Source organism: Telmatherina bonti (genome assembly GCF_933228915.1).
Source record: "Telmatherina bonti genome assembly, chromosome: 9".
Classification (NCBI taxonomy): Eukaryota; Metazoa; Chordata; class Actinopteri; order Atheriniformes; family Telmatherinidae; genus Telmatherina; species Telmatherina bonti.
Window position 1 is genome coordinate 37,128,243 of NC_136627.1, and position 11,139 is coordinate 37,139,381.

General features: G+C 46.7%; 1 protein-coding gene across 1 annotated transcript in view; it reads right to left on the bottom strand.

Moving 5' to 3' along the window:
• The window catches only part of plekhg2 (pleckstrin homology domain containing, family G (with RhoGef domain) member 2), a 90,165-nt gene extending 79,285 nt beyond the window's left edge, over positions 1–10,880 (bottom strand). The window contains exon 1 of the mRNA XM_079246475.1: positions 10,696–10,880. The gene's annotated coding sequence lies outside the window, so the exon portion shown is untranslated. The remainder of the gene's footprint in view (positions 1–10,695) is intronic.
• Positions 10,881–11,139: the final 259 nt, after the last annotated feature.

The window sequence follows — 11,139 nt, forward strand, 5'->3', positions numbered from 1 at the left end:
CAGTAATTATAGAGAATAATCAGAATTATTAGTTCTGCAATGAGCCCACATGCCTAGAAACCCCAGAACCAGAACGCAGCCGTCTCGCCGCCATCTTTCCTGCATTTCTGCCTCAGTGTTGCCTTCCAGGTTCTGCACACGTTTTAAAATCAGGAATTTGGGTGCGTTAAAGGCTGCGGACCGCGCTGAAAACATCCACATCTGCAGTGGAGCAAAGTCCGACGCTCCGGCAGAAACATCCTGATCCGAGTGGAAACAAGTGGCTGCAGATGGAGAGAATGTTCAGGTCCTTCGTCTGTCCAACGTGTGCAGACCGACGGGAAGTCACCTGCAGACATTTCTTTTCAAATTCTATTTGTCTGACTGCATGTTTACATCCACCGTTTGTTTAGCAGGACCAGTGTGTCCTGCTAAACAACTAACACACACACACACACACACACACACACACTAACACACACACTAACATACACACACTAACACACACTAACACACACACTAACACACACACTAACATACACACACTAACACACACTAACACACACACTAACACACACACACACACACACACACACACTAACACACACACTAACATACACACACTAACACACACACACACACACTAACATACACACACACACACTAACACACACACACTAACACACACACACACACACACACACACTAACATACACACACTAACACACACACACACACACTAACATACACACACACACACTAACACACACACACTAACACACACACTAACACACACACACACACTAACACACACTAACACACACTAACACACACACTAACACACACACACACACACACACACACACACTAACACACACACTAACATACACACACTAACACACACACACACACACTAACATACACACACACACACACACACACACACTAACACACACACTAACATACACACACTAACACACACACACACACACTAACATACACACACACACACTAACACACACACACACACTAACATACACACACTAACACACACACACACACTAACATACACACACACACACTAACACACACACACTAACACACACACTAACACACACACACACACTAACACACACTAACACACACTAACACACACACTAACACACACACACACACACACACACACTAACACACACACTAACATACACACACTAACACACACACACACACACTAACATACACACACACACACACACACACACACTAACACACACACTAACATACACACACTAACACACACACACACACACTAACATACACACACACACACTAACACACACACACTAACACACACACTAACATACACACACACACTAACATACACACACTAACACACACACACACACACTAACATACACACACACACACTAACACACACACACTAACACACACACACACACTAACACACACTAACACACACTAACACACACACTAACACACACACACACACACACACACACACACACTAACACACACACTAACATACACACACTAACACACACACACACACACTAACATACACACACACACACACACACACACACTAACACACACACTAACATACACACACTAACACACACACACACACACTAACATACACACACACACACTAACACACACACACTAACACACACACTAACATACACACACACACTAACACACACACTAACATACACACACTAAAGGCGTTAAAGGCTGCGGACCGCGCTGAAAACATCCACATCTGCAGTGGAGCAAAGTCCGACGCTCCGGCAGAAACATCCTGATCCGAGTGGAAACAAGTGGCTGCAGATGGAGAGAATGTTCAGGTCCTTCGTCTGTCCAACGTGTGCAGACCGACGGGAAGTCACCTGCAGACATTTCTTTTCAAATTCTATTTGTCTGACTGCATGTTTACATCCACCGTTTGTTTAGCAGGACCAGTGTGTCCTGCTAAACAACTAACACACACACACACACACACACACACACACTAACACACACACTAACATACACACACTAACACACACTAACACACACACTAACACACACACTAACATACACACACTAACACACACTAACACACACACTAACACACACACACACACACACACACACACTAACACACACACTAACATACACACACTAACACACACACACACACACTAACATACACACACACACACTAACACACACACACTAACACACACACACACACACACACACACTAACATACACACACTAACACACACACACACACACTAACATACACACACACACACTAACACACACACACTAACACACACACTAACACACACACACACACTAACACACACTAACACACACTAACACACACACTAACACACACACACACACACACACACACACACTAACACACACACTAACATACACACACTAACACACACACACACACACTAACATACACACACACACACACACACACACACTAACACACACACTAACATACACACACTAACACACACACACACACACTAACATACACACACACACACTAACACACACACACACACTAACATACACACACTAACACACACACACACACTAACATACACACACACACACTAACACACACACACTAACACACACACTAACACACACACTAACACACACACACACACTAACACACACTAACACACACTAACACACACACTAACACACACACACACACACACACACACACTAACACACACACTAACATACACACACTAACACACACACACACACACTAACATACACACACACACACACACACACACACTAACACACACACTAACATACACACACTAACACACACACACACACACTAACATACACACACACACACTAACACACACACACTAACACACACACTAACATACACACACACACTAACATACACACACTAACACACACACACACACACTAACATACACACACACACACACACACACACACTAACACACACACTAACACACACACACACACTAACACACACTAACACACACTAACACACACACTAACACACACACACACACACACACACACTAACACACACACTAACATACACACACTAACACACACACACACACACTAACATACACACACACACACACACACACACACTAACACACACACTAACATACACACACTAACACACACACACACACACTAACATACACACACACACACTAACACACACACACTAACACACACACTAACATACACACACACACTAACATACACACACTAACACACACACACACACACTAACATACACACACACACACTAACACACACACACTAACACACACACACACACTAACACACACTAACACACACTAACACACACACTAACACACACACACACACACACACACACACACACTAACACACACACTAACATACACACACTAACACACACACACACACACTAACATACACACACACACACACACACACACACTAACACACACACTAACATACACACACTAACACACACACACACACACTAACATACACACACACACACTAACACACACACACTAACACACACACTAACATACACACACACACTAACATACACACACTAACACACACACACACACTAACATACACACTAACATACACACACACACTAACATACACACACTAACACACACACACACACTAACATACACACACACACACTAACACACACACACTAACACACACACTAACATACACACACACACTAACATACACACACTAACACACACACACACACTAACATACACACTAACATACACACACACACTAACATACACACACTAACACACACACACACACTAACATACACACACACACACTAACACACACACTAACATACACACACTAACACACACACACACACTAACACACACACTAACATACACACACACACTAACATACACACACTAACACACACACACACACTAACATACACACACACACACTAACACACACACTAACATACACACACACACTAACACACACACTAACATACACACACTAACACACACACACACACACTAACATACACACACACACACTAACACACACACTAACATACACACACTAACACACACACACACACACTAACATACACACACACACACTAACACACACACACTAACATACACACACACACTAACACACACTAACACACACACTAACATACACACACACACTAACATACACACACTAACATACACACACACACACTAACACACACACACTAACACACACACTAACATACACACACACACTAACACACACACACACACACTAACATACACACACACACACACTAACATACACACACACACACTAACACACACACTAACATACACACACACACACACACACACTAACACACACACACACACTAACATACACACACACACACACTAACACACACACACTAACATACACACACACACTAACACACACACACACACACTAACACACACTAACACACACACACTAACACACACTAACACACACTAACACACACACTAACACACTAACACACACTAACACACACACACACTAACACACACTAACACACACTAACACACACACTAACACACACTAACACACTAACACACACTAACATACACACACTAACACACACTAACACACACACTAACACACACTAACACACTAACACACACTAACACACACACACACTAACACACACTAACACACACTAACACACACTAACACACTAACACACTAACACACACTAACACACTAACACACACTAACACACTAACACACACTAACACACACTAACACACTAACACACACTAACACACTAACACACACTAACACACTAACACACACTAACACACACTAACACACTAACACACACTAACACACTAACACACACTAACACACACTAACACACTAACACACACTAACACACACTAACACACACTAACACACTAACACACACTAACACACACACCTGGTTCCACGCAGAAACACAACACGATGTTTTCGCCGTCTTAATGATTTAACTTCACAGAAATGTGGATTTTTCTGGATGAAACGCAGAAACGCCGCTGCAGCGTTTCCCCGGAAACCTGGATCTGCTCCCCATGAAGAAGCGTCTTCATCCGAGGAGGATGATGATGATCATCCGGTTTCATGTTTTCATCATGGAAACAGACATCAGAGCCGGTGTGGCGACAGGAAGACGTTAATCACATGCTCGCATCTTCGTACGACTCATCTGGACGTAATAATATATCATGAAATGTTTCGCTGAATTATAATCATGTCACCAAATAAACAGAAACCAGGCAGGACACCAGATTCAGCAGCGACTCTCCCGCTTCGGTCCCTAAACATCCTGGCATCAGTCCGTCTCCCGTACGGCAAACCCAGAGGGACAAATGGAAATCCTGAAACACGACACATTACGGTGATAATCTGAGACCTTAACGTCTCTGATCTGATCTGGATCACGTCTAAACCCTTGATCTCTGAGATCTCCTGAAGATTTCATCCAACTCCGTACCGTACCGTTTTGGGTTCAGATGCTGACAGACAGAAAAAACCAAGACCTAAAGTAGAAAACCCGCGGCGTCTCTTTCCTACGTCAGCCGACGCTCGCTAAGACGGAGCGACCAAATCCACCAAAGACCGACTGAAGTGCTGCCTCCTGGTGGACAGGAGGACTAACAGACATGTCCAACCCTTCTAGTGGACAGGACAAGGCATGTCGTGCTGGGACTCAAACCCACGGCTTCAGAGTCCCGCCCGGTCCCCGGTCTGTGTTCGGTCCAGTTCACGTCTGTGCTGAAAATTTACTGCATGTGTGTGTGTGTTTAGTGTGTTGTGTGTGACTTGTGTTGTTTACGGCTCTGAGGCCTGAAACACTGCGGTATACATCTGTCGCCTGCGCCCCACACACACACACACACACACACACACACACACCCTGCTGTACAGTACAGTCTCTGTCTAACCTCAGAAGATGCTAAATTGTCGTTGTAATTATTGTAAACGGCAAAAGATTGGTAACCCAGGAAACCATCCTCCCACATCCCATAATTACCCTGCATGGGCTCCGTAATGAAACTGCTTCCAAATAGTTGAGATTGTTGGGGTGCGTTTGATTTCATCAATGGCTCCTTGTGTCTGGAGCGGAGCAGTTTGGTCCCGCTGCATCACCTGCATGGAATCATAACGTTTAGAGCATCTCCTCGCCATCTTGGAATCATTTACTCTAATATTTTCCTGGAAGTGGAGACAGCGGTCCTGAAACTTTCTAAACACGATGAAGTTTGTTATTTTTACCATGAGTGGACTCGTCCTGGTCTGAAGAGCCAGACGGGTCTTAAAACTTAAATGTTGACTCTGGTGGGACTCAAACCCACCACCTTTGAATGTCTCCTCTTTCCCCTCAGCTAGAAGTCCAACGCGCTGTCCGTTGCGCCACAGAGCCTGGATCCTCTGCAGGTCTACAGGTGACCCAACCATTCATTCAGGATTTTCTGAACCACATTTTCTCCAACTGTCTCACATTTGTCCTGAAAAAGTGTTTTGGCGTGTCTGGAGGGGCTTTCATATTTCCATGGCCATGGCTTCTCATCAGGCTTTAAAAGATTGTTTTGGTCAGATGGAGTCATCATCAAGTTCCAGGTGGACATGACATCCCAGAAACTCTCATGATGTAAATCTTTACTGTCTTTTACGTCAAACAAAAAGGGGAAGTTTTTCACGTTTTTTGACAAATGCTGCAGAATTTTCAAGTTTAACAAGACTTGTAGGAGTTAAAGTCATATTATTGGTTGTTGGTAGGGTTCCACACCACAGCCATATGGCTCCCCCGGCCGCCCCCGGCCCGGCCCCGGCCCGCCCCGGCCCGCCCCCGGCCCGGCCCCGGCCTGCCCCGGCCTGCCCCCGGCCGCCCCCGGCCCGGCCCCGGCCACCCCCGGCCGCCCCCGGCCCGGCCCCGGCCACCCCCGGCCGCCCCCGGCCCGGCCCCGGCCCGCCCCCGGCCCGGCCCCGGCCCGCCCCCGGCCCGCCCCCGGCCGCCCCCGGGCCGGCCCCGGCCCGCCCCCGGCCCGCCCCCGGCCCGGCCCCGGCCTGCCCCCGGCCCGGCCCCGGCCTGCCCCCGGCCCGCCCCCGGCCCGCCCCCGGCCGCCCCCGGCCCGGCCTGAAGTTCTCCTGAAGTTAGTATTTTTATTTTGGTATACAGGTCAGGGGAAGGGTTGTGTGTGTGTGTGTGTGTGTGTGTTACGTGCGTGTACGTTTGTAAGTGTGAAACTGTTTTTTCATGTTGTTAATCACTTTAATATTCTTCTGTAAGAAAAGTGCTGTACAAATAAAGTTTGATTTGATAATAAATCAGAAACGTGCTCATCTATCGGCTCTAACGGGACTTGAACCGACAACCTTTGTTTGACTTTAGTTTCGTTTTGTTGAATCTCCACATCATCATAAACTGCCTGAGACTGAAACCAGATTTCAGAAGGATGCAGTGTTTAGTGGCAGAAGGTGAAATAGTCTTTTACTAAACAACACTGTGGGAATCAAACCCACACCCTTTGCATTGCTTTTGTCATAAAGTCCTGGAAGCCCACTGCGCCACAGAGCCTTTAACACAAACAGATGATTACTGGCGTGACGGGACATCCAACCAACATCTGAACGGTTTCTGTTTCATTCAAAGCAAACAATAAACAACGTAACCTTTAGCGAAACACACGTCTGTTTATTCCTGCAACAAACACGCTCTTACGGGACTCGAACCTACAACCTCGGCATTTCTTCTTTCTTGAGTTCCTGAAAGTCCAAGAGGCTAGTTGCCTCTGAAGACACTTACAGCAACATCGGTATCATTTAACTAAACTTTATAAACTCTTCTATAAGTTCTGATTGACTTTCACAACATCTTAGCTGAAACTGTGGAGGTCGAGGAAACAGGAAGAACATGAGAAATGGCAGAAATCTGCAGGAAAATGACGGTTTGGGTTCAGGTGGACCGGTTCTACTGGGGGTTCTACTGGGTTGCTTGCAAGTGTAATGTTCTCTTTATTATACTCTAGTTATACTCTATATATTAAATCTCTGAATTGAGCAAAACAAGCAGAAAAATCTGCAGACGTCTTGTTTGACACGGATTCAGTCGGGGAACTGTTGGCCACCAGTCGGATGAGGAGGATGAAGACGATGCCAGAAATGGTTACGGGTTTTGTTAGAGGAACCGATGCTCAGAAGGAACGTGATGTTCAGGAGAACCTGAACGCACCACAGCATGAGATCCAGCCTCATCTCCTTCTGGACTTCAGGGAAAATGGGATTTCTGTGCTTGAAAGTGAATATTTGGTTCGTTCTAAGATCCAGAAGAGTTTCTGACATAAATGCAGAGTTTTCCTGGGTTTAAACGTCTCTTATAAAGGATGTTTTTACTCTCCTGCTGCTGCGAAAGTCCAACATCTGCCGCCACGCTGCAGAGCCTCCTTTCCAACGCTCAAACGTCCGTCTCGCAGAACCTAAACCAACAACCTTCATGACTTCCATCTACAGGTCCAACCCGCTCTGACCTCACAGATCCAAACCCAGTTCTGGGTAGGATCCATCCTACCATCAGACCCATTCAGGTCCTGGTTCTGGGTAGGATCCATCCCTCCATCGGTTCTGTTCAGGTCCTGGTTCTGGGTAGGATCCATCCCTCCATCGGACCCGTTCAGGTCCTGGTTCTGGGTAGGATCCATCCTACCATCAGACCCATTCAGGTCCTGGTTCTGGGTAGGATCCATCCTACCATCAGACCCATTCAGGTCCTGGTTCTGGGTAGGATCCATCCCTCCATCGGACCCGTTCAGGTCCTGGTTCTGGGTAGGATCCATCAGAAACAATAACAAATGAGAAGACCCTTAAGATCCAGTTTAAACTGGTTCGGTGCTTCATCCTGCGAGTTGCAAACCTTCATTATCCTGCAGGATTCAGAGATCAGAGGAAAGTCCAGTACCCGAGCTGGACCGGAGCATCGGGTTCTGACCATAGACTGTTTATGAAAGATGGACGGAGCCTCCGGCAGTTCAAAGTGAAACCTATCTGGAAGTTCATAAAACTGCAGTTCCCCCTTCATCCACTAGGGGCAGCAAATCCCCATAGACTCCCATGTTAAAAAGACCAACTTCACAGCAGAAATAAACATGTTTACAGCAGAAATAAACATGTTTACAGCAGGAATAAACATGTTTACAGCAGGAATAAACATGTTTACAGCCTGGTTCAAAAATCTATGTTAGGTTTAATAGGTCAGGTTTACCTTCATGACAACTGTGGGGGGAGTGAAATTTTTTTCTAACTCGCCCGTTTAAAAGTAATTTAATCTCAAAGTTCGGCATATTTAGGGGCGTGTCCTTTTGATTGACAGGTACCCGATCTCCCGCTTCAAGTCAGAAGAACGTAGAACAACCGCGGTTTTTAGCCGGTTAACAACGTGACTTAGCTTTAGCCTGCTTACCTCCGTTAGCTGGTTAGCTTCTGTTATCTCCGGGTTAGCTCGGTTAGCTTTTAGCTACAGAAAGCTCGGAGTTCGCTAGATATCAATCATCCGCCATGACGCTCACAACCCCCCTCTCAGCTCCACCTCTTTGCCCATATTTGTATTTTCCGGGTGAGACGACAGGCATGCCCCTGCCAAGATGGTGATGGTAGGAACCGCCCACCGAGCTTCAATTCAGCTCTTCAGAAACCTACGGGTGACGTCACGGAGGCTCCGCCCATCTTTCTGTATACAGTCTATGGTTCTGACTCAGTCCGGTACCCGAGCTGGACCGGAGCATCGGGTTCTGACTTGGTCCACCAACACAGAAAACTGCAGTTTGTGAGGTTGAACTGGGATCTCTGGCTGGAAAACCAGAAAAACCAGTGAAAGCAGTGAATTCCATGTGGAATTCCTTCAGCAGCAGATCCCTCCACAAGCCTCTGTCTTCCCATTCCTCGATCTGTCTTCCATCCGGCTTTCCTCCATCTTGCTGTCTGCATGCAGGAAGGGTTTAAAGAAGTGAAAGAAGAGCTGGACGAGGGTCGCAGCAGCTTCCTATTGCCTCTCTGCTACAGTAAAACATGAAAACTGACCTTCATCATGAGACAAAGGCAGAAAGCAGCACATGAACCCCCTTTATCAAGCTAGCAGCAGATTTTTCCCAGAAAACCTGAACAATGTGCAGGAAAGTCCTCACACTGCCCCCTGCAGGCCGCCGCGGACATTACAGGCTGCGCAGGGGTCAGTGAAGGGGTCATCCTCAGGGAGCAGGAATCAGATCAGAGCACTCCTACAGGCTCACCTTTCAGGTAGGCCGCCAGGTGAAGAGAAGCCTGGTGATCACGTGTATTATGACGTCATAAATCAGCTGGTAATTATCTTGTTAGAATTGCAGAAACTGATGACGACGATGATGATGATGATGATGATGATGAGCATGAGCTTAAATGTGAAGCCTCATATTACATGTATATAACGACACGTGCACGCGCACGTCGTTTACACTAGAAGAAACGCAGAAACCTGATCAATGTTCGGATCGATTTATCGGAAGTTTATATTTATATTTATCTTTTCTCTCTAAGTTGGGTGGAACGGGAGCGTGCACGTGGGAGATGCGCGCGTACCTCGGAACGTCCAGCAGCCGGTGGGTCCCTGCGGGCTCCTCTCGGACTTCCAGCTGCGGATCTGGACTCATGGAGGTCATAAAAACTCCTCTCAGCGCCTCGTCTTCCTCACGCGCACCGACTCCGTAGATCCAAGCGGGGTTGGTGGAAGTCAGCGCGTGCGCTCACCTACTTCTCCAACTTTTACAAACAATCATCCAACATCTGTCCGAGCAGGAGGAAGAGGAGCTCCCAGCAGGAGGAAGAGGAGGAAGAGGAGCTTGACGCTTTCCCAGCGGGATGAGGAGATGAGCTCCGGTCGGAGAGTCGCTCCGACCCGTTTGCTTCAGCAGGGCAGGAGAGGAGGGAGGAGGGGGAGGAGGAAGAGGAGGGAGGAGAGGGAGGTCCAACATCCAACAGAGAGAGAGAGAGAGAGAGAATGGGGGTGAGAGACCTCTGACTGTT